The sequence below is a fragment of the Pezoporus occidentalis genome, unplaced genomic scaffold, assembly GCF_034315485.1.
Source record: "Pezoporus occidentalis ecotype Australia unplaced genomic scaffold, CSIRO_AGI_Poc_V1 ctg5, whole genome shotgun sequence".
NCBI lineage: Eukaryota > Metazoa > Chordata > Aves > Psittaciformes > Psittacidae > Pezoporus > Pezoporus occidentalis.
The window spans coordinates 127,092-150,691 of record NW_026915835.1 but is presented as its reverse complement, the minus strand read 5'-3'; the positions used below and the strand labels follow the sequence as shown (position 1 = coordinate 150,691).

Below are 23,600 nucleotides of genomic sequence, written 5' to 3'. Positions count from 1 at the left end.
AGTTTATATTCGGGGCTTTTTTCATCACTGTTTCCAGAAAATAGCAGATGTTGGTTAATGATCTTTAGACATCAGATCATAAACCACACTCATTTCAAACACTGCAATTGGAGTGATTATTTGTATATCATAAAGCAAAATCCTTAGAGCAAGCTCAGTATATTCCCTTATTGTTTCATTTAAATACAAAAATATAGGTAACTTTTAATTTTCTATTTTTAAATAGAAAGGCTACCAGCAAGGTTCTTACCTTCCCTTCATTCCCTCTTCTCAGTGAAGCAATATATAAGCACAATGTCATTACAAACTGCAACATTTCTTCAGTCTCACAATACACAGACACAAGGCAGATGACATTTGTCCACACTGAGACACAGGATGAGCATTAAACTGAATCTTATGAGTTTCCTTCTTTACAGAGTTACACAGCACACTGGGCCCCATAAGGGGAATGATCTATTTTAAACTCCATAAATAGAATCAGATTGTTTATTGGAATGTGAAGATAGATGGGTTTGAGTTACACTAGTGTGGGTATATCTCGGTTTATTTAGTAATAAAACAATTGTCTGTATTTTCAAGTGCATAAAATGTGTATATCTATAAATGCAACATGTATATCTATATGGGGAAAGTCTTTCTTGCACTTACATATATATGCATGCGTATCTATGCGTATATGCCCATCTATGTGTAGATACCTATAATTGCTTACATATATAACAGTATGTGCTAAATAACATAATACACATTCACACACAGACACATATAAACTAAGATTCTATCTCATAACATGAACTCGGATTAGTTTTTACCTAAATATCTACTGGAAATATAAGCCAGGACTCTGATTCACTAGAAACAAACTTTCAAAAAATTAATTATATGATATATGCTGAGAAATGCCTAGATATGTGACAGATAAATTGGTTTCATTTGAACACATGTAGTGTATGAAAAAATTAATCCAATAAACATTGTGGCTCTCATCCTGCAAAAGCATATGTGAATCCCAGTGAGCTCAGTCATAATAACTAAAATTATTCATGGGCAAAAGTGTTTGTAGATCGAGGCTATATATGTGATTTGGTTGTTACATTATGTTAATTTTAGGTCTACTATTTCACCATAAAATCTGACAAGGCAGAGTCATTTATGAGACATAAATATGGAGAATTGAATTATAGAGAGTCCTCTACATACATAACAAGATCAATTATTAATTAACATTTGGAGACGAAGATATGTTGCTGTAGAGAAATTACTTAAGGGTATCTGTTGACAATGCTGGCCATGGAATGGGGTCATAGAATCACAGAATCATAGAATGATTTGGGTTGGAATGGACCTTAAAGAGATTATCTAGTTTCAAGCTCTCTGCCATGGACAAGTCTGCCTTCCGCTAGACCAGGTTACTTAAAGCCCCATCCAGCCTAGCCTTGAACACATCCAGTAATGGAGCATCCAGAGCTTCTCTGGACAATCTGTTCCCGAGCCTCGCCACCCTCACAGAGAAGAACTTCTTCCTAAGTCTAATATAAAGCTATCCTCTTTCAGCTTAAAGCCATTCTGCCTTGTCCTGGAACTACATGCTCTCCACACTTCTTGTAGGCCACTTTTAGGTATTGGAAGGCTGCTCTAATGTCTCTGTGGAGCCTTCTCTTCTGAGGCTGAACAGAGTCCTTCCTGTTCCCTGCATATGGGCCATCATGATTTAAACACAAGAGGAGTAGCCATGCCCTAGGTACAACGTATCCATTTGCAGGTGCTGCAAAGGGGATTCCTCCTTCCCCTTGGTCCTCCCATCATAGTTAGAGCAAGTTACTGTATCTGGAACAAAGCAAACCCATGCCTCATATCCTTTGACTGTTTAACTGTTTACTGCTACTGTAATTCAGATACAGAATTACCTTTCTGAGGACCAGATCTTGCACTGATGTAGTTAGGAGAGCTCACTGGCGTAAATAGGTTCATCTCACTGAACTGTGGATACCTCCCTCTGAGGTAGTCATTCCCACCTCCTTTCACTGCTTACAGAGGAAAACACTTTTAGGGTGCAATAAACCTGATTTATTCTGCATGTCTATTTAAAGCTGAGATGATTCCTGTCCTAGAAATGCCTGCTTGTCTTCATTGACTATGGAGGGTGACTAGCTCGCATGCAGGTGACGAAAGCCATCTCACCTATGTGACAGCTTCCTTAGTAACAGTGCTTACACTGAACAAAAAAAAACAAAACAACAAAAACTACTAAATGTTAACTAAAACCAAATTTTGAACACACTTGCATATTTAGAGATACAGATCTCAATGCAATGCAACATCAATACTTTGATACTCCACGCTTTCAGACCAGAGTTCAGGGGCTTTGTGACTCCACAGAAACAAGGGACATTTGTGAACAGCAGCAAAATTTGCTCCATGTTTTGTATTCAACAGTCTTTTCTGGAGGAAACCTTTCAAAGGACTACAAAAAAAAAAAAAACAAAAACCAAACAACTTTCTATAATCTTCCATACACAGGCAAAGTCTTTCTGACCCTAAATAGCCAGAAATTAGCTGCAACTGTGAAGCATAAAAATTAACATACCTCTACTAATGTGTTTTCACTAGCTGTTATAACTCTGGCACACAAATCTATGGATGTCCCAACCTTATCTCAATCCAGGCAGTCAAGATATTGATCAAACAATACTTTGAAACAATGAGTCCCCAAATCTTATGAAGAATTTCCTTTAAATTAGCATTAAGTAAATGACTCAGGTTTGCCATTCCTCAATCTGAGTATTTGTGCCTGAATTACAGGCAGGGAAATGAAGACAGGATAAAGTAGAGGAAACTGTTTTCCGTGATGCTGTGTCCACAAAAACAGCTCATTGGAGACGGCAGTGACCTGGTCTCCAGGTGATCAGGTCATGTCCATCTCCAATGTCCAGGCTTCATTTTGGTGAACAAGACTGTGTCCTGCATTTTCCATGCTGCAACTGTCCCTTATCCCCTTTCCTCATTTGTGGCTACCTTAGGAATAATTCACTTTCCAAGGCTGATAACAAAAACTGCAAAAGGAATCAGCTCCAAATGATTTACAAAATTAATGCCTTCACCACTACCTTTCAGGTATTAATATTAGACAGCTTTCTCAAGGAAGTGGAGGTTAGGATAGACAAGGGAGAGCAGAGTGGAAAATACCAATGAAATGTAAGCATAAATTCCATTAATAAATCACAGGCCCATCACATAACTCCACATACTAATTCCTAGAAAGACATTTCTAATCGATAATATATCCGTAACTCCTCTGAGTTTGTTAATTTGTTTTTGAACAGTATGAAACCACTCCCTATTTTCAAAGTCCCTGTCCAATAACTCTTGGTACTATGTAAAGTACACATTTGGACATTTTGACTTCTCTAATTAGTCTATAAATACTTGACTTTTACCCACTGCTTTGGTAAGTGTGATAATTGCTGGGGAAAGGCCAAAGCATTTATGGTCAATCAGATGATGAGAAAAGGAATATGGCCCTTTCAGTAAGTAAAATGTAATGCATTCTGTGGCAAGGCAGAAGCTATTAGGAGGATCAATATTTCTCCTAGTACCTAAATAAATCATTATATCAAAGAACAGTTGCAGGATGAAGAAAACCTCATTCTACCAACAAGGATGCTTCCAAATCAGCAAATAAAACATCATTTAAATTACAAAGACCTAATTGGTGTACAAAGGCAAGCAGCAAGCAGAGAATACAGCCCTCTGATGCTAGGCATGTAAGCATTTTAAATCATCAGTGAAGGAAGAAAAGCAGAAAGACAAAGAAACAGCTATGCTAAGAGCTCCACATGCGTAATTTGCAAGCTGGTAAATATGCATGAACCCACCGCGCCATAGCTGACTGATGACACTATGTTTGGTGTAGATATCATAGGAGGCAGAAACAGAAGAGCACCTGAAAAACAGGATGGCCTGTGGTATCTTTACTATTGCAGTGAAAAGAATCCCCTTGCTGTTATTTACACTGAGGTTTTTTCTTACTCTTCACCTCAGCTAGCTAAGAAAAAGTGAAGATTTGTAAACACTGGAGTAAGGGAAGAGAAGAAATATTCTAATGGCTGCTTTCAAGCAAGGAAACTTCTCTCAGCAGACACTGCATATCACTGTTTGCCCAACACAGCTATTATTACAAGTAGCCATATAGCTTTCTTCACCACATGACCAAGAAGGTAGCTCCTAGTAGATTTAATTGGAGTTCTGTCCAAGTAAGGATTGAGGGACCATGATCATGAACTTGTCCTGCCCAGTAGGTAACCTTCCTGATATACATATATAGCTGTGAGAAGAAGATAAGGCATGCCAAGCCATTTCATATCGTGTTGCAAACCTATGTGTTGCTACGGAGTGCACTAGTGCACAGCTTGTGAGCAGCCACCACTACCTTTCTTGGAAATACCAATGCACAGGACACCTTTGTTTTACAGCGTTAACTTTCAACCCAATAGAGAAATGATGAAATGTACTGGGGAAAGAGCCACTAGAGCAGTAACTGCATGAATTCCCACCAGAGGAAAAATGTAATATACTGTAGTAGCCAGTACTCTAGTTAATTCTTTTGTTTGAATAGTCTGGATTTAAGTCTTTACTGAAGAGTTATTACAAAAAAAGCAAATGTTTCTCAGTTGCTTAGTCACTGCTTTTGATCCCTGTCACAGCCTTGGAAACTTGTTCCTAATTTAATCAGATGCAGCAACAGCTGACTTTGTAAAGGAAAGTCAATTGTTGAAGGAATTTCAGTGTGGAAGTCAAAGTGGGTAGTCTTTGGTTCTCATACACTTTTAATTCCATATAGCTGACACTTTAGAAGGTCAACTGTCATATGGCTGGAAAGCTGACATCTCAAGAAAGCAAGCAATGACTGAAGAGGAAAGGAGGAGGAGCATCCTGTTGCTATGTGATAGCTCCTCTCTCCACTCTGGGCTGCCAGAGATCTTACCCACCTGTCATAATTTTCTCTGTAAAGGCAAGAGTTTTGGCCATGCGGTAATTGATCTTATTACATGTTGGTCCTACAGGTTTCCACCATATGTCTACATCTTTGACTTAAATGCATACATAAAACTGAACAATGCCCAAATGTTTCCTGCTCTGAACTCTCTCTCTAGATGTATTTTCTCAAACTGTAATTTATTCCAAAAAGTAAAGGGGATCAGTCTCTCCATAAGCTACACCTTGAATCAATTTGTTGGCTGGTACTTCTGTTGCAGAAAACATATCAATCCTGCTTTACAGAGCATAATATGCCAACTTTAGTAGTAAGGAAACTGCTATAGTTTATATACTTAACTGCCTATAGGCCTCCCAAGGGTTCTTCCTCTCTTCCCAGGGAGAATATGTATTCTTCCCCTCATCGCATGCCCACTAACACATATCAACACAATATCTCTGCTGGCAACCCATGACTATTTTAAAAAGCAATTGGAAACGCCCTTTTGCCTTCATCCCAAAGTGTTACTTTTTGCTTGGCATGTATCAGCTTTGTAGAGTATAAGCCACAGGAGGCAGGGTCTATTCCTACTTGTTTATGTCCTTAACAGCCTAAAGGCATTAACTGCTTTATTTATCAAATTATCAGCAGCAGAGGGGATCATTGAGAGCACAACCCAAACTTCAGTGATCATGTCCAATGGGGTCACAGGGGTAACACTAACGGAGCCGTGCACCCTTTTAATTCTACTATCATAAAACTTCCTTTTTTTTCTTTCTTTTTTTTTTTTTTGTTCCAGTACAGTAAAAAGGTACACAAACTCTTCAAAGAAATAACCAAGTGCTATTAGGATGGTAGTAAATGGATTCAGCAAAGACTCAGGATTTTCTTATTCTAGTCAGCCTGAGCAATTAAATAACAACCTCCTTATTTGTCATTAATTTGGTTGCCGTAGTAGCCTCTATAAATGATTTCTAACAAACAAGGAAGATTTATCTTTCTCAGTCTGAATCAATCAGAAAACGAATGTTTTAACATTCATTTTTGTTTCATAATGACAGGTAAAGCAAGTGAATCATTACAACGTGATCTTCTGAGAAGGATAAGGTGTCAGTTATCTTGAAAAGCAATCTTAAAAAGCAGATCCAGAGATTAAAAGGGAAGTGCCACCTCCCTGCAAACAAAAATACTGGCTCCAAAAGGAATATTAAAAAATTACAACAATTTATAAATAATGAATAAAGTTTCTAGATTTTTTTTTTAACTCCAGTTAAGCATGTTTTTCTTGGATATAAATACTTGCATGCACTATTTTTTGTTCCAAATTCACAGCTGGTGAGAGACCACAGAGGAAAAGTATTGTAAAAAAATTTCATAAAGAACAGAGTTAAAATTAATTAGTTGAAAGTGAGGAATTTTCTTCCACTTTAGGTTGCTTGGATTGTAAAGAGAACAGCAGCCTACAAGGGAGAAAGAAGGGGGAGATACACTAAATGCAAAGTAAGTCCTGGCTATCATCATGTGCTAGGGTTTGGACATGTTTAGAGAACTACAGGCTGCAACCTGCAAATTGGATCAATATGTTCCTTGACTGATAAATTCCAGGAGGGAGATAACAGGTCCATTATTGGAAAAGATTGTTGTTGCCTTTCTTCTAGAGGACAAGGTGACAGATTCTCTTAAAGCAGTAACTGCTCTTCGCTCCTTCACAAAACCATGCTTTGAAAATGAGAGTCATTTCAAACCCTGTCCAATCTATAATCTGTCTCAGTTGGAGTGGGGAGCAGGAATGACTTAGAGCATGGCAATGTAGCCAAAGTACTCAGACTTCCTTGATTAAGAAGCTGGTAATAATCCCAGGTACAGTATGCTCTAGTCACATCAGTCAACTCTCTCCACCAAGGAAAACAAAATAAATACGAGGGCAATGGGACTTATGTTCCTCATTATATTAGTGATTTCCTACAGTCAAACTCAAATTCCCCAATTATTCTCTCATGTTTTTTGATACCTAAAGTAGCTGGCTCTGCTACAGACCATGGCACAGTTAAAACTTTATTGAGATCAAACTGTTTTGTTCTATCTCTCACCTCTTGAAAGGGCAAGTTTTTGGCCATCTCCCATAATGCCCAAGGAATATGAACACCAATGATGCAACCAAGAAAGCTGCACTGCCAGAAATACAGAGTGACATAAAGAACATGAGAAATTCCCAATTTTTTAGTTAAAATGTTTCCAATGGTTCACACATTCACCTGTTTATCGTTTAATTTGGGGCTGATAGGGCAGTTTTTCTCCTGGGACAAGGTCCAATAAGCTACCAAACTGTGGGGATAAAGCATGTAGACATAAGGGGACTAGGGAGCAGAAATTTACCTCCTTGAAAACAGCACTGCAGTGAGGGATATAAAGCCCTAAATGTTGGTGAGTACACCAGGGCCTTGCTCCTGACCCATTCCCTCTTCCACCACATCCCTTCAGTCATCTTAATTCAAGCATTTGCCTGGCCTTGCCCAAAACCATACAGAAAAAAAATTAAAAAGGAAAAAAAAATTAAAAAGGCTCCTTTAACATGAATCATTTCTCAGATCCAATTTAGAAAGAAGCTGCTGAGCCACTCAGCCTAGCCGAAGAGAGGGTAACCTCTCATGATGAGCGTGGAAATGAGAGCTTGAAGGCAGTATGCTCCAAGATCAGATCTATATAATATAGTATCAAAATAATATAAAAATGCAGCCCAAGAGCAAAGAGCAGGTACAATTTTCATTATCTCTGGTTATTTTTAACTGAACCTCTGCCTGCTCATCTATTACACCTTTACTGCAGAGCTGGGGCAGTAGCAAATTTGAACCCGCTTTCAAGCCAGAGTAAAAGTTGGAGAGAAATCATGAGAGGTAATTCCATTACTAGAAGTTTAATGAAAACCAGCAGCCAGACAGTGAAGCAGCACACGAATTGCTGCCTACGGAGAGGAAGGCAAGGCAGAGCAGCCAGTTTAAACTCTGCCTGGGAAAGGCCATTGGGAAGGTGTGGGCAGATCTTCTGGATGGCATGGATGAGCCTCCACAGAGCGGGCTGCCATTGCCTGCAGGGACATGAGGGGGAGCCGGAAAACTGAGATGGGAGTTTTAGAGGACAGGGAACTAAGGGACTAATACAGGAAGAGAGGCTTCTCCACTACTCACAGAGCAATTTTTTCCAGGGATCTATTGTGCTTTAAGTGCTTGGCAAAGCCTACCCAACATGTGCCTGCACAGTCTGGGTGTTGACACCAGCCTGGTTGGCCCATGCTGACCAAAATCAGGATTGTTCTGCTCAGGGAAGGAGACAACTGGAAGACACAAAGTTACTAGCAATGCTGAGGCCAAGCTAACTGTACTGAGTCACAGCTAATAAACACTGTCAGTTATGGTAATTTATGAGTTTGTACTCAGCATCATGCTAACTGTGCTACACAGCTTCTGGTTGGCTTGGAAAATCTGCAGAGGCAACTCCTACCCGAACTGTGTTGATGTAAGTCCTTACCTGTAGGTCTGTGTACTCTCACTGAGCACCTGAATCCTGGTGAATAAGCATAAACTGAGCACTCCAAACTTCTGGGGAAATTTTGCAGGAGGAAGTATGGAAGGAGAACTAAGGGAGTGAGGAATTGACCCTCGACCAAAGGCCATAGGCTGCTGAGCTACAGCTCCCGACTAGAAGCGCCAGGCAAAAAGTCTGTAGCCTGACCATATGCTGGGGGAAGGCTGGGATTGCAGAGCACAGTCCAGATTTGACTTAGGCTCCATAGTTTTAAGCACATCATACATTCAGAGGTGAGACTGTCAGCAGTCCAGTAAATGCTCAGCATGTGCAGTGAAATGTCTTCAAAGAAGCAAACAAAATGCTGTCATAAAGGACACCCACGCAGACTTGTAGGGTTCTTATTATAACTTAAAACCTTAAAACAGCATGTTGTATTTGGCTATCAAACACTGACTTTTTTTCTGAAAGCCTGTCCTATGACACTGCAAGCTGCCTGCTGGCTGTATGGCTCTTGACAGAGACAATCTTCCCAACAGAAATCTTCACTCACTTAAACCTACAGAGATGGAAAAATCAAAGATGCATTAATGGAGGAAGGATTGTGGGACTGACCATTATACACTCTGGAGGCAAAGGTCTCTAGCATTAGTAGGGAATACTCCTGGAGGGATTATAGAGAGATCAGAGGTTCAAAATGCTCCGTGCCCCAGAACAAGAGGACAACCAGCTCTCTCTGTATATGTACACTTCACTGGGACCAGATAGTGCATTTGATAGATCTCACTTATGTGTGACTGCCATGAGAACCTGTCAGCAACTGGTCTGTAGAACTTTAGCCAGGATCTCAGAGATGTTACTGAATAGCTCACACACACCAAAAAAACCTCCAACAAAACAAAGGAATATTTGACAACAGCTTTAGAGCTCAATACAGAACATGCTATGTCTTTAACTTATTACTCTATAATCACCTCCTTTCTCTTCTCTTGTTTATTTGTCACCTTAAAATAGTAAAAAGGCTGTTTGAAGACAGAAGAATCAAATATAAGAACACTTGGTATGTTTTCATTGAGTTAAATTAAAACGGAGCATTGTGATTAAATGCATAAGTGAATTGGTGGCTTTCAAAGATTAGAACAGCATAATGAAGAAATTAAGTCTTCTCTAAGCAAAACACATGATGTCAGTCAATTTTATTAACAAGATAAGTCTCTCAGACTGAGCTTTCTCCTGAATTTAACATATGACCTTTGTTTTGAAGATCCTTTTCTACGTTTTTCTTTATCCTTTGGTGCTGCTTCCTTGTTATTAATTAGATCGAGTCAGGTTTCCACTGAGATTATAAGCATAGAGACATCTGTGTGTTACCTGTCAAGTACTGCTAAAACTGTCTTCAATTGCTCTTGTAAATCTAGTGCCTCTGTGGAGTCCCATATTATAAAAATTGTAAGTGGTCTTTCAAAGCCCATCCTCTAGTCTGTGTAACATTGCAACGTACTTTTGGTAAGGGGATGTAAAAGTAGAACACATTCCAAAGAAAACAACTAAGTGTAGTATTAAGAATACCACTATTAGCAATAGTAAGAAGAGTTGTCTTGCTACTCAGTGGGAGGGAAGCTGTTTGAAGGATCAGCTGTGATCAGAAAGCCAGAATAGCTAACACTGAAGACAAATGACTAGAAATTCTGGTCATAATAAGAAAAAGTAGATTAGAAAAAACTGAGATAAGTTAAAATCTTTCAAATTGAAATTATTAATTTCACCCTAAAATATGTAGATAACTGACTGAGGGAATCTTAGTGTTCATGGCAATTATCTCTTTGAGAGGTGAGGTCAGAAACAGTCAAGTCAGCAAACGCTCAGTAGGAAATAGCCAAGTAGGTTTAGTATTGCTAAGAAAGATCTGAGGCTATCCAGTGGATCACAAACTCCAACAGACTCACTGTCACATATGTATGAATGTCAAATTGGAAATCTAAAGGACAATGCTACCTACGAGACACATGACGGAATTCTTGTTTATTGCTTCACAGTGGAAAGAATTCAACCATAACTTTAGATGTGGTGCTGGATGCCACATTGTAAGGAGGATGTGACTTACTGAAAATGAGTACTCTACAAAACACAACAAAAAGTGATGGAATAAATTGTTGTTTAATTTAAAGAAGACAAGATTTGAAGAAACATGACAAAAGACCTTGAGAATATTAGAGATGGTTGCAAGGAAAAAGGGAATAACTTATTCTTGTTCATTGCAGATAGGACAGAAGTAAGAGAACAGAACAGGGCAGAAGTAACTTGTAGGGTAAGAAAAGAAAAAAAGGCAATAAGGAAAATTTGGCCTTGGAATGAATTGCTCAGAGAATCTCCATCAGTGGAGGCCCTTAGAAACAGGTCAGCCACAGCTCTGACAGGAAGAGTGTCAGTACAGCTGATGCAACTGCAAGGCCCTCAAGCTATTTGCTAATCTTCTATGATTCTAGGGAAAAAAAAAAACTGTGGCAAGTTAGCTGGAGAATAATTTTTTGAGTTCCAGGATATTTGGGGCAATAGCATGTATTACCTTTTCCTTGGTTAATTTTTAATAGTATTCTGAAAGCTCAAAGTCAAAGAGTGGCTCAACCCAAAATAATTCTTTCATCTTTCTACTTTCATTTTTGCTATTTGAGCGAACTGCTTGGTCAAGATTTCCTCTGATTCTTATAAAGGCTCTTGAACACAATATTCATTGGTCTTTTGGGTTTTTTTTTTGTTTGTTTGTTTTTTCCCAGATGTGGGATCAACGACATTAAGTAGGAACACACTATTTCCTGAATGGTTGACTACAGCCAATCTTGGATCATTTTTTCTGTAGAGTCAACCAACCCATATTAATGTTGATGTGGTTTCATTTCAGTTTTACTTTTGGTGTTGCTTTCTTTTTTCACTTGTGGCATCTAATAATAAATTTCTCTATATTATCCTTTTTCTGAAACGATAATTGACCCTAGAAATCCAAATCATTCTGGAGCAGTATATCTTAGGACTCTCAATGTCAAAGTGTGCTACACTTCAGAATAGAAAGAAGCCTGAAATATTATCAAAATGAAGGCTTTGCCTTACTATTACTTATGAAATTGATTGAAATTTGCTCAGGTTTGAGTTCTGACAATGAACAAAGGTTGCTCCCAAATGAAACTAGTGTCAAAGACTTTTTACTGGCAGCTTCTGAAGGTGATAGCATTATGAATATATTCATTGCAGGATCAAACTCACCAGCATTCAGAAAGAATATGGCAAGCAGGGCCAGGGCAGTGATCATCCCCTTGTACTGCACTGATGAGGCTGCATCTCAAATGCTATGTTTAGTTTTGGACCCCTCACCACAAGGTGCTAGAGGGCTAGAGTGAGTCTAGAGATGGGCAACAAAGCTAGCAAAGGGTCTGGAGCACAAGTGTTATGAGGAATGGCTGAGGGAACTGGGGGTTTTTAGCCTGGAGAAAAGGAGGCCCAGGGGAGATCTTCTTGCTCTCTACAACTACCTGTAAGGAGGTGAGGTGGGGCTTGGTCTCTTTTCCCAAGTAACAAGTTATAGAACAAGAACTGATGGCCTCAAGCAGAGTCAGGGGAGGTTTAGACTGGATATTAGGAAAGATTTCTTCACTGAAAGGGCTGTCAAGCATTGGAACAGGCTGCCCTGAGAAGCAGTGGAGTCACCACCGCTGGAGATACTTAAAAGACATAGATGTGATGCTTAGGAACATGGTTTAGTGGTGGACTTGGCAGTGTTACAGTTGGACTTGATGATCTTAAAGGTCCTTTCCAACCTAAATGATTCTACAATTCGATGATTCTCTCTCATGTACACAAATCAAAAACCAGTCCGTTATGATTACCATTTGAACTGGTACCCTTTCTGCATACTTTAGCTAAAAAGCATGGGAGAAAGGACGTAAACTTGCCAACATTGTGCTGCGTTGTGGTAGAAAAAAAGAATTTTTTTTTTTAACTGTTCATTTTGGCTGGCGCTTTGCCATTTGAACACTGCTTGGGTTTTTTAAGTAACAAGCTTTGCAAGTTTCACTGCTGTTTCTGGAGACTTGGACAGTAGCAGTGACAGTGGATTTCTCTTTCTCTCACTGAAGAAGGTGTTTTAACTGCCTTTCAGAAGTGAAATCAATTCGTATCTTTCTGTCTATTGCAAGCAGACTCTTGCTGCAGCTATAGCTTATGACTTTTATCTTGTTGTCACACCTGTTTTGGTCAAGGGGATTACTGATTACTCCTCCTGGAAGGTGTCAATACTGATGATGTTCAGTCAAGCAGCTGTCCTCCCTCTTCTATTATTATTATTCATGATGTGTGCCTGACTCTCCTGAGGACCTTAGTGGTAGAAAACTTAGCAGTTCTTTAATGTCCTTCTTTTAAAGGGACCTGAATGGACAATTATTGTTTCTGAAATGTGATACAGTCACCATTTCACCTCATCTATAGTTCAGATATCCCTGTGCAGCCAGAATGCGGGCAATAAAAAGGTGCAAGACGTGTCATTATCCATATGCTGGACAATAAGTTGCACACTTACTGTCTCTCCAACGTCATTCATTACCTATCATACTGAGAAGAGTTTAAAGGATTGAAGAGAGAAGACACGAGCAGTGATTCCACTTAGACAAAGCTGAGGTAAAATATGGATCAGAGTAATTTTAATTAAGGATAGATCTTCATAATTCATTATTGAGCTTCTAAATTCTGGGGTTATTTTATATATTTTGTATCCATCTGAAAGTCTTATTGACCATATTCAGCTTCTTAATGCTGGCACTTGAGTCAACAATACATGAGGGATGCAGGTACATGGGAAGATGACAGAAAAAATAGTTTTGGAATGTGACCTATAGGATCTGCAAATGTTTATTCTGAAAAATAGATAAACAAATGGAATCTACTACAGTGTAAAGTCATTGGCCTTCCTAATATTTGACAGATGACCAGAAAGGAACTTATGTTCAACCATTCTCTATCTTCACTATAAATGAGACACCAAATGGTTTCCTATGGAGCAAACAAAGCATAACATTAATTTTAGAAATACCCCTTAAGACTTGTGTAGCTCTAGAAGAGACTACATGTGGTGACACTGAAATCTTCCTCACTGTAAGAATAGATAAATATCTCACAGATTACCGAGACATCTTTGCTCTTTTGTAGGTAACACAGTCAAATGACCCAAATTATCTTTGGTGTCCCTAAGGTGTTCTTGCCTATTGACAATAAAGATCTTCCTTCTCGGTTTTTTGGGTTTTGTTTTGTTTTTTTTTTTTTTTATGTAATGCCCCAGGAGTTGAGATCAGCAAAGATCATCATCTGACTGCCATTTTGGAACAGAAGATGATGGGCACTGATGTGAGGCTAGTAATGAGCCTTGCTCTTGAACCATTCTATGATTTTTCTGGGAAATAGCTATGATTAAACAGCAGGCAGGTATTTAAGGATGCTTCTGGGCTGTTCCTCCAGCAAAGGAAGAACTTGCCACCATTTCTAGGAATTACAGAATCATAGAATAGTTACAGTTGGAAAGGACCTTAAGATAATCTGGTTCCAAACCTCCTGCCATGGGCAGGGACACCTCACACTAAACCATATCACCCAAGGCTCTTTTCAACCTGGCCTTGAACACTGCCAGGGATGGAGCATTCATAGCTTCTCTGGGCAACCCATTCCAGTGCCTCACCACCCTTACAGTAAAGAGCTTCTTCCTTATATCCAATCTAAACTTCCCCTGTTTAAGTTTTAACCCATTACCCCTTGTCCTGTCACTACTGCCCCTAATGAAGAGTCCCTCCCCAGCATCCTTATAGGTCCCCTTCAAGACACTGGAAGGCTGCTATGAGGTCTCCACGCAGCCTTCTCTTCTCCAGGCTGAACAGCCCCAACTTTCTCAGCCTGTCTTCATACGGGAGGTGCTCCAGTCCCCTGATCATCCTCGTGGCCCTCCTCTGGACTTGTTCCAACAGTTCCATGTCCTTTTTATGTTGAGGACACCAGAACTGCACACAATACTCCAAGTGAGGTCTCAGGAGAGCAGAGTAGAGGGGCAGGATCACCTCCTTCGACCTGCTGGTCACGCTCCTCTTGATGCAGCCCAGGATACTGTTGGCTTTCTGGGCTGTGAGTGCACACTGAAGCCAGCTCATGTTCTTTTTCTCATCAACCAACAACCCCAAGTCCTGCTCTGCAGGGCTGCTCTGAATCTCTTCTCTGTCCAACCTGTAGCTGTGCCTGGATTTGCTCCCACCCAGGTGTAGGACCTTGCACTTGGTTTGGTTGAACTTGATAAGGTTGATATGGGCCCACCACACCAGCATGTCAAGGTCCCTCTGGATGGCATTCCTTCCCTCCAGTGTATCAACCGAACCACACAGCTTGGTGTCATCGGCAAACTTGCTGAGGGCGCACTCAATCCCATTGTCCATGTCAGCGACAGAGATTCCTTGTAAACTACAAGAGTTCCTTGTAAACTACTCAAAACCTAAAAGCCAGCTGGAGGTAAGAGTGCTGGCTAGGTTGGTGGGTTCATTTTCCCAGTATTCGTATTAATTTCAGTCTCTTGCAGAACTGCTCTGGCCACAGCTCTTACTCAGGTGAGCAAATTGTAATTTTATTTTTTCTAATAATCACTTGCTCCTTGTCTTGCTGTGGGTAATAAAATCCAGAGTTCTACAGTCACAGACCCTCTGAACCATCATTTGAAAATAAGAAATACATGTATGTGTTTATATTAGTTTTCACAGCCATGATTTGGACACAACAATCTTTACAAACTCACAGTTTTGTTTTAATTTCCATTGTAATGAAATGCAACTGTCCCTCCAAGGATCTGTGAGATTTACTTCCCCCACCATCCCTTTTTATTTTGCCACATTTCCTTTGAGCATCTAGCTTATAGATTTTCTCCACTACCAGGCTATTTGGTTTCCATCTGTTCAATAATTCAAATATATGCATCAAACACACACATGGCATGTTTCCAGGTAGTAGCATCCCCTTTCCTTTCAGCTTTTTTATAGCCAGGTAATCTGCATATAGGGTGCACAAAGATAAGACACTCCCCCATGGTTCTGGTTTATGCATCAGCTCTCCCCGCTTCCTCTTTGACAACCTCCATGCATTGCGTGCAAGCAGCTACTTCATTGCCTTCACAGCCTCTGGTGGGCTCAGCAAAGCCCAGTGGCATTCAGGGCTTGGCCTCTCTGGCAGCTTGGCATTAAGGCAGGCATGTGTATCTAATACAGCACCAGCAGGGCTCTCCAGGTCCACTTGCAGCGCTGGTACAGAGATCAAAGGTATGGTTGCCATGCTTACATGCTCTCATGGAAAAGTGCTCTCCCTAGGCTCTTCCTTTCCTTTCTCCCTCCCCCACAATGACTTTTGACAGATTGGTATTTTGACAGTTATGTTTTCACTACTGAAGAAGCAGCAAGGCAATGGAGTATCACTTCCTGCACCAAAACCCACCTAGGATTCAGACCTGGGCTGACCATGTGCCCAGGAGGCTGTAACAGGAGGACAGGGCAGACAGCTAAGCCCCTGGAGATGGCGGACTCCCATCCAAAGCTGAAGCCATGAGCTGTTTTAATTGCCTTTGATTTTCTCTGCTACCCCTAAAACAAAAGCAGCTGTTTCGCCATAGGGGTGCCAAGAGCAAAGGTTTGAGGAGACCCCAAGAGGTGTTTGGAAGGATACATCATTTAGTGACCCCAAAAGAAAAATTTAAGAAAAAAACACCAATAAATGAATAAAGCTCCAACAAAGCAAGAACAAGTAACAGAGATGTCAGAGGAAAGAAGGCTTCTCTGGTGAATGGGTGAGGGATTGTAGGCAGGACATAAAAGAGAGATTAAGAAAACAAGAACTGTGCAAGAGGAGGAGAAAAAAATACATTAAATTTGCAGTGAAAAACATGGGATAAACGGAAAAAAACTGACCTGGATTAAACTAATGATTTGGCTAGATCAGTATCCTGTTTCCTTCAATGTCACCACCACATGCTACAGAGAAGTGGTACGAGAGATACCTACATGGCTGCAGAAGAAGCTTCACTCAATCAGTGAGTTCAGCCTTCAGTGTAAGCTGTGTAATTGCTTTATAACTGTGTAATATGAAAACTATGACTGCGATGGCATTCTTATTGATGTAAATATCTATTTCTTGCAAAGGTTCAATGCAATACCTTTTGATAATACCTTGGGGCAATATTTTCCAGAGGGAAATTACACCTTCTATCTCCTTTTCAGTAGAAATGTCTTGTCTTTTAATTTAATTGGCTTTCCTTTGCTTCTGCATTATATAACGAAGGCACAGCAGAGGCATACCCAAACTACTTTATGCCACTTAGTATACATATATCTAATATGTACATATATCAAATTAATTTCATATTTATTGTCATTTTAAACAACACAATACAAGTTTGTATGTGTATCACAAACCCATTATTCTTCAGTAATCAGACTTGTGAACAAGGAAACTTGTAAAACATGCTTTAGACAAATGACTTGCCTAAGCTTTTTTTGAGGAACTGTTGACTGCATTTGTATCAAATTCATTAGGACACAGGCCCAACCATAATTTGCTTCAGCAAATCTGCAGCATCTCTTGGAAGTCTTTGGTGAGCCATGATTCAAACAACACTCAAAGACAGGTCTGGAAAAGAAGATTTTATGAAGCTGCTGCTGCTAGTAAAGGATTTACAACCCAAATGCCAACATGTACAAGAAGTTTTCTCCATTATATTGTCTTTCAGTGTTTGCACTTCTTTCTCCCTCCCTGCCAAAGAAAACCACAAATTTTGCCCTCAGGAATATCATCATTAAAGAAAGAAACAGTGCAGTCAAAGCTTTAGCATGACACAGATCACTCAACAGTTGTGCAATTACTCTGAAAAGCTACTTATTTTTGAACACAGAGCTTTCACTCCACACAGGCCCAAGGCATCAATCAGATCTGTATCTACAGTATCGCAGTCTGATCTAGGACTTTTGCTCATTAAGGAAGCTGTAGCCTTTTGTGAAGTTTACATCTAGGTTCAAGTTTCTTCTAAAGGATTCTGGATCTGGGTTAGCTTTAAAAAGTATTACCAAATCATAATTTCCAAGAGCGGATTAAAAGCTGTTTTGGCTGCCTCTCATCCCCTAAATCCACCTGATTTTCTCTTTCTTTAAGGTTTACAAGAAGCTTTTCCTGCAGAATACCTACAGAATTCCTACAGACTAATGGAATAGTAAGTGACTACAGAGGCAAAACTGAAAGCAGTAATATCAAAAGTGCTCTCAGGTAGACCAAGCGAATGAAATAGAGCATATTCCAAACATGAACATTCTTGAGAATTATTATTTAGGGCCATATACAACTCCCACAGACCCTGAGTGTGCTCTGATAGCAGGGTATGACCACCTAGATGGAAAAGTTGATTCCCATTGTTTTTTCTGAGATTTCTATAAAAATGCTGTTCAGTCCTACCTTTGAAAGCAGTGAGAAATCAAATTTTTCTCTGTTACACAGCTGCATAGAAAAACATATTGAAATGCAGGGGAGTGTTTTCTACCCTTTAAATCATTGTGATCGTGGGCCACAGTGTTTATAACACTATCGTTCTGGTTGACAAGGGCACAGCATTAGCTACAGGCTCCTCACCATTCCTTGCCATGCTGACACTACAGAATTCAAGCCATTATTATTATGGTCTTTTCACAGTCTTTTAAATACCAACGTTCTTTTTTTTTATTAATTTAATTTTCTTTAACTTTCCATGAACCTGAGCTCCTCCTGACCCAGAAGCCCAAGTAATTCTGCTGACCCTTTGCTAAGTGTGTTTCTTGAAACATCCACAGCTATAGCTGTGGGATAGCCGCTCACATGTTAGCAACCTGGGTGGGAGCAATTGATTGCAGGACCTTTTAGGGTAATGCAATTTCAACACGCACTGAAAGACATAGTGGTGAGGTGAAAATGACTTACAGGCCCAATTCCTTTCTGCAGTTCAACTCTATAAACTGCAATAATTCACTTCAAAGGAAAGACAAATGGGTTACTCTACATTTATATAACAGAATAGAGTTATGTCCTAAACATTTTGTAAGAAACAAAAATAATTTTCCACAACTCTTGCTCCAGAATAGAATTAGATTTTAATTTGGTTTGCAAGCATTCGAGATAAGAAAGATAACAAGTGGAGACGGGAAATTGTCAGAATGCAATAGAGTTTACAGACCTGTACGAAGGAAGCTGACTTCTCACCAGCCCCATCATGGTATTTCCAAAGGAATGTTGCAAATTCTCATGGCCAGTCCTGCAAGAAGTGAACAGAAGAATTAAAACTAAAGAGTTTCCAACAGAGAAGCAAATAAGATCAGCTGTCTCCTTGGATACACAATGTTAAAAGTCAGCATAGAACTGGTTTAGAGGATGTTAGATGTTTTAAACTACTGAAGCAACAAGATCATAACAATTACTTAAGTATAACAAAGTCCAAGTTCCATAAAATACAAAATGGTAAGTTGTTTTTAAAGACATGTTATTGAAAACAGTCATGATAAAAATGCAATGGATATGTGGGACTGGTTTAAAAAGAAAAGAAGAAAGAGAGAATACTGCACCAATTTATATTCCCTTTGAACTGTCTGTAACACAGACCTTAAAGTGCATTTTCAAACATATAGCATATCAAAGAAGCAGACATTTATTTCTAGACATGGCACTTCTAGGCTTTTGGTAAATGAAAGCAGAAACAGCCTAGTGGAACTGTGCTGTGTGACAAAGCATGTACTGATGGGTTCTGCCCAACACTGGTAAACAATTGTTTTTTCCTTTAACTGAAGGAAGGAATTTCAGCAGTAAACAAATGCCTCCCGTCTTGCATGAATTCTTCAACAGAGTCAAAGAAAACCTGTCTTTTCACACCTCCTGCATGTGCTATTCTAAGTCAAAATACGAGTTATATTCCCCAAGATCTATCAGTTGCTATGTTTTCAACTATGACAACCATGATACACAAGGGATGATGATACACAAGAAAATAAAGCTTTCTGCTATAATCCCCTTGGAATCCACACCCGTTGTTGTAAGGATAATTATCTGGCTATCCCCGAGGCCAATTTTGTAGTTTTCATATAAAAATCACCTCTTGCATAAGACATGAAATTTAAAATCATCCCCTTCACAGATATCATTGAGTCACTCCATTACCTCTGGGACACATATAAATTATGCATTCTTTGGTTCTCTTTAAAATTTTAGAAGCACGAGGGGGCAGAGAAGCATCTAAATGGTACTAAAAATATAAGGCATTCAAGAAAGAAACAATAACTTGTATGGTATTAACTGCTACAGTGCTCCAAAGGCTCCCTGCCTGGTCAAGAAAAGCACATAAAGCACTGAAATATAACAGCAGGCTTGCATGCTAATGGCTGCTAGTGACAAGGACTCGTTGAATGTCACTGCTTCACATACTGTGCACTGTTCATTTTTCTTATCTATGTGACCTCTGCTTTGAAATGACTGATGAAACTCCCCTGAATTAGCATCTCTGCTTCTGGGCATTTGCCACCAAGAAGGCATTCAGTAACATCTCTACTAAAATACAAAAATAAAGCAAGGGAAAGAAAATCATAATCTTAACAAAAAATAGTCACTATGTCTGTTACAGGATACTCAGCGTGTACTGCAAAAGGACTGCTTCTCTGAAGTTTCCTAGTTAGGCTAGTTTTTGCCTTGATGCCCTTTAAGAGTATTGGCTTGTCACAATACATGCATTCACATTTCAGACTTGGCTACCATTTTCATAATTGGTGTGTATAAAAAGGAATAAGCATTACCACAAGAAAAAAAGAAAAAAGGGAAATGCCTCTGTTCTGATGCCCTACTGCTATGACGCCCTATTTCACACTAGCATCTGCTCTCTTCTGATCAACCACTCCAAATGCAAGCTGGCAAGACAGCACTGCAAGTACGTTACCCAGACGTCCAATGAGTGCTGCAGATGCTTTCTTCCATGCTTCACATTTAATGTGTGCCTGATTAATTTTTTCTTTATTATTTCAACTACTTGGCCCACAGAATTTCCTATGAAGTTCTCAGAATCTGGGATCCAATCTGCAGCCATAAGGAGCAGCTCCCTTTGTGTGAGCAGATTCATTAATGTTTGGAATAACCAGTGAAAAGCGCCTTGGTCTGAATTGCCAAACGAAATGCAAACTTCAGTAATATATTATGGCTTAATATTATTTGCCTGAGGATTTAACACAACACTCATTTCAATTTCAAAATTACAGATGTTTGTAATATTCAGACGTATCAGTCTGACCAAAAATATTATGCCCGTTCTCTGCCTCAAGCCCTTGACCTGAATGAGGTTAGTGACAGGGATATGAATGACTTGAGCAGAAAATGAAACACAAAAGTAGTTTTATCGTGAAGTACAATATTTCTTCTGTCACAACCATTTCTTTTTTCCTCTCAAAATTACAGGGTGGACTGCAAATCGTCAAGGCTAGCAGCCACTACGACAGGCTAAGTGCCATTTAAAAGAATAATAATTTATGAGACGCTTGGTAGAATAGCAAAGGTCACAGAGAAGATTCCCCAGGGAGGCGAGGATGACAAAGGTTACAGAGATGACTAAAGACTTGCCTACATGAAGGGATTTTCTTAGAAGGAAGACGTTTTGTTGGTACAGCTTCATCCTACCTAACACATAAACATCTCATCCGAATGAAAAGTTCACCTTTAAGCTAGGTATAAGGCATTGCTTACAAAATATGGCTCTGAAATTCGTGGTTTAGCACCCACTGAGGTGCTGCCAGATGGAGGACGCTGTGGGTCTGCCTCACAGGATACAAGGATGATGGGTTTGATCCCACCTGGGGAATCAAATTTGAAAAATCTCTGGATTCTTTGCAAGCCAGTCTCCAAATAGATGCCACTTTCAGGGCAGCCAATATCATTTGAGACCTCTAACAGAACATCACAGAGTACTGCTTTTTCTCTCACAAGCAAGTTGGTATATGAGGAGCCTAAGACACGTGGTTGACACACTGCTCCCAGGCAGTTGTAAATTTGCACACCAGCCATCATGATACACAGCAGTTTGGGCTGCTGTTTCTTGCCACAACCACAGCATTCCCCCTGCTTCAGCAACTGCAAGCACAAAAAAAACCCAAAGATAAGGACGAAGACAAGCAGGAACAACTCTTCTTGGCACAGCTCCACTCTCGGCAGCATCATCTCTGGGCTCATAAAATACACATTAACTGGTGGGAGAAGCTAGTACTGCAAACCTGGGGGTAACCGGTGGTGTCTGCACAACATCAGAGTGATAATAAACAGCTTAACCTGAAGCCAACACACAATACAAGACAACTCTGATCTCTCCAGAAATGGGCAGCCATAATAATTTTGAAAACTGACAGTTTCCAACTGCACCCAATCGGTTGTGTGAAGTTCCTGCAGCCAGATCAATGGCTTGCACTTGTGGAGGATGTCTGGATGGCCCTGAAGGATACAGATGTAGCATGTACCGGTCAAGAACAGGATACTGATCACTTTGAGTATAAAGGATTATGTTTAATTGCAGTAGGACAACTGCTAGAGCCCATCTTCCTGGTACATGACCTCCATGCCAGACCTCCCATTTCGTAAAGATGTACCTGACAGACACGTAATTGCTCATGTAGCTTTACCCAAGGCAATATTTGGTCACTGTCATCTATTTTCTATACTAAAACACAGCAGCTTGCAGAAGGGGACTAATGCTATGGACCCTCATAGAATCTGCATTCCCTTGCTCCAGCAGTCCCTGGTCCATCACCACAGCCAATGAAGCCTTCGGCTGGCTATTCAGATCACAGAACATTTCCACAGTCCCATAACTGCATGCCAATGACAGCTGAGTGTGCCTTTGGGAGAGGAAGGGCATAAGGCAAGCGGAAGGCGAGATGCAGCCGAGCAAGCCTCTGATAGTAACAGCATCTTTTATCCTGCCTATCATCTGCAGGAGGAGGGAATGGCAAAAGAACACAAAAAATAATGCAAGCAATGCTCACTCCCAAGTGACAAATCCACCAGGCACACTGCCAGGTGGATTTGTGCAGGGGAGCCCTCCTGAACCTGGCCAAGAAAGGGAACCATCATTTCCAACATGTGCTTTGCCTAATGCTTAGAGCTGCTCACTCCAGCACAGCAGCTCCTTCACAGTGCCCAGCCTTGGTGGGCTCTACATGTGGGGCTTTATACTCTCCTGTGTCAGTTTTGTGTGCTCTGTCTTCCTTTATTAATTTTAATCAGATTGGGGGGGGGGTGCGTGTAAATTCACCACTGGGGATGCGTCAGTGTTTGCTCAACATGCTCTATATACCTGTACTAATTTTGTATTGGATGGTGGATGAGATTTCACTCTAGGGAGAAATTGGGGATAGTGAAAGGTTTTTCCCACAGCAGGGCAGAAGTGGGAAGGGGAGGTGATTTCTGTGTGCGTTTGTTTTGAGTGATTTGTGTGCTTTCATGAGTTTCTAAAGCTGAGGAAGTTGTGCTTTCATGAACAGGCAGTTTCAGTGCCATAACCTACTGATCTGAAGAGGCTGATTAACTTAATGTAGCTTTTGTTATACAAGTCTTACAGCTTACAGTACATTTTAAAAGCAGCAGATGATGCCTTTTTATAGTGCAAGAACAATATGTAAAGGGGGGAAATTAAAAGCTCTCAAAATTAAGACTTTCACTCCCAGTAATTCTGTGTCACATAATTAAGCCATGCCAGCATTCACAAATGGTGGCGTCCTGATGGGTCTGGGCCTTTCATGTGTGACAGCCAAAAGGCAAGGAAAATACAGATGCTGTTTATTGTTCAGTTTTTCATTGCAAAAACATATGTATTTTTCACCCACAATTCTACAATGCCAGGTACACAGCCTGTTTCCATTTCTGCACATCATAGGTCTCTTTTCCTCTACTTCTCCTACTGACTTACACAGCACAGAATCTGGGAGTTAGTAGCTCCTCTCCAGTTCCTCCAGCACCTGGATGGTGGAAGCCAGCCTTATGCTTACTGCAGAGGGCAATC

At 40.2% G+C, this 23,600-nt stretch overlaps 1 protein-coding gene across 8 annotated transcripts in view; it reads right to left on the bottom strand.

Moving 5' to 3' along the window:
• ENOX1 (ecto-NOX disulfide-thiol exchanger 1) overlaps positions 1-23,600 on the bottom strand; it is a 371,724-nt gene that overhangs the window by 238,682 nt on the left and 109,442 nt on the right. For all 8 annotated transcript variants that reach the window (XM_062636831.1, XM_062636830.1, XM_062636823.1 and 5 more), the window contains exon 3: positions 18,756-18,833. The gene's annotated coding sequence lies outside the window, so the exon portion shown is untranslated. The remainder of the gene's footprint in view (positions 1-18,755; positions 18,834-23,600) is intronic.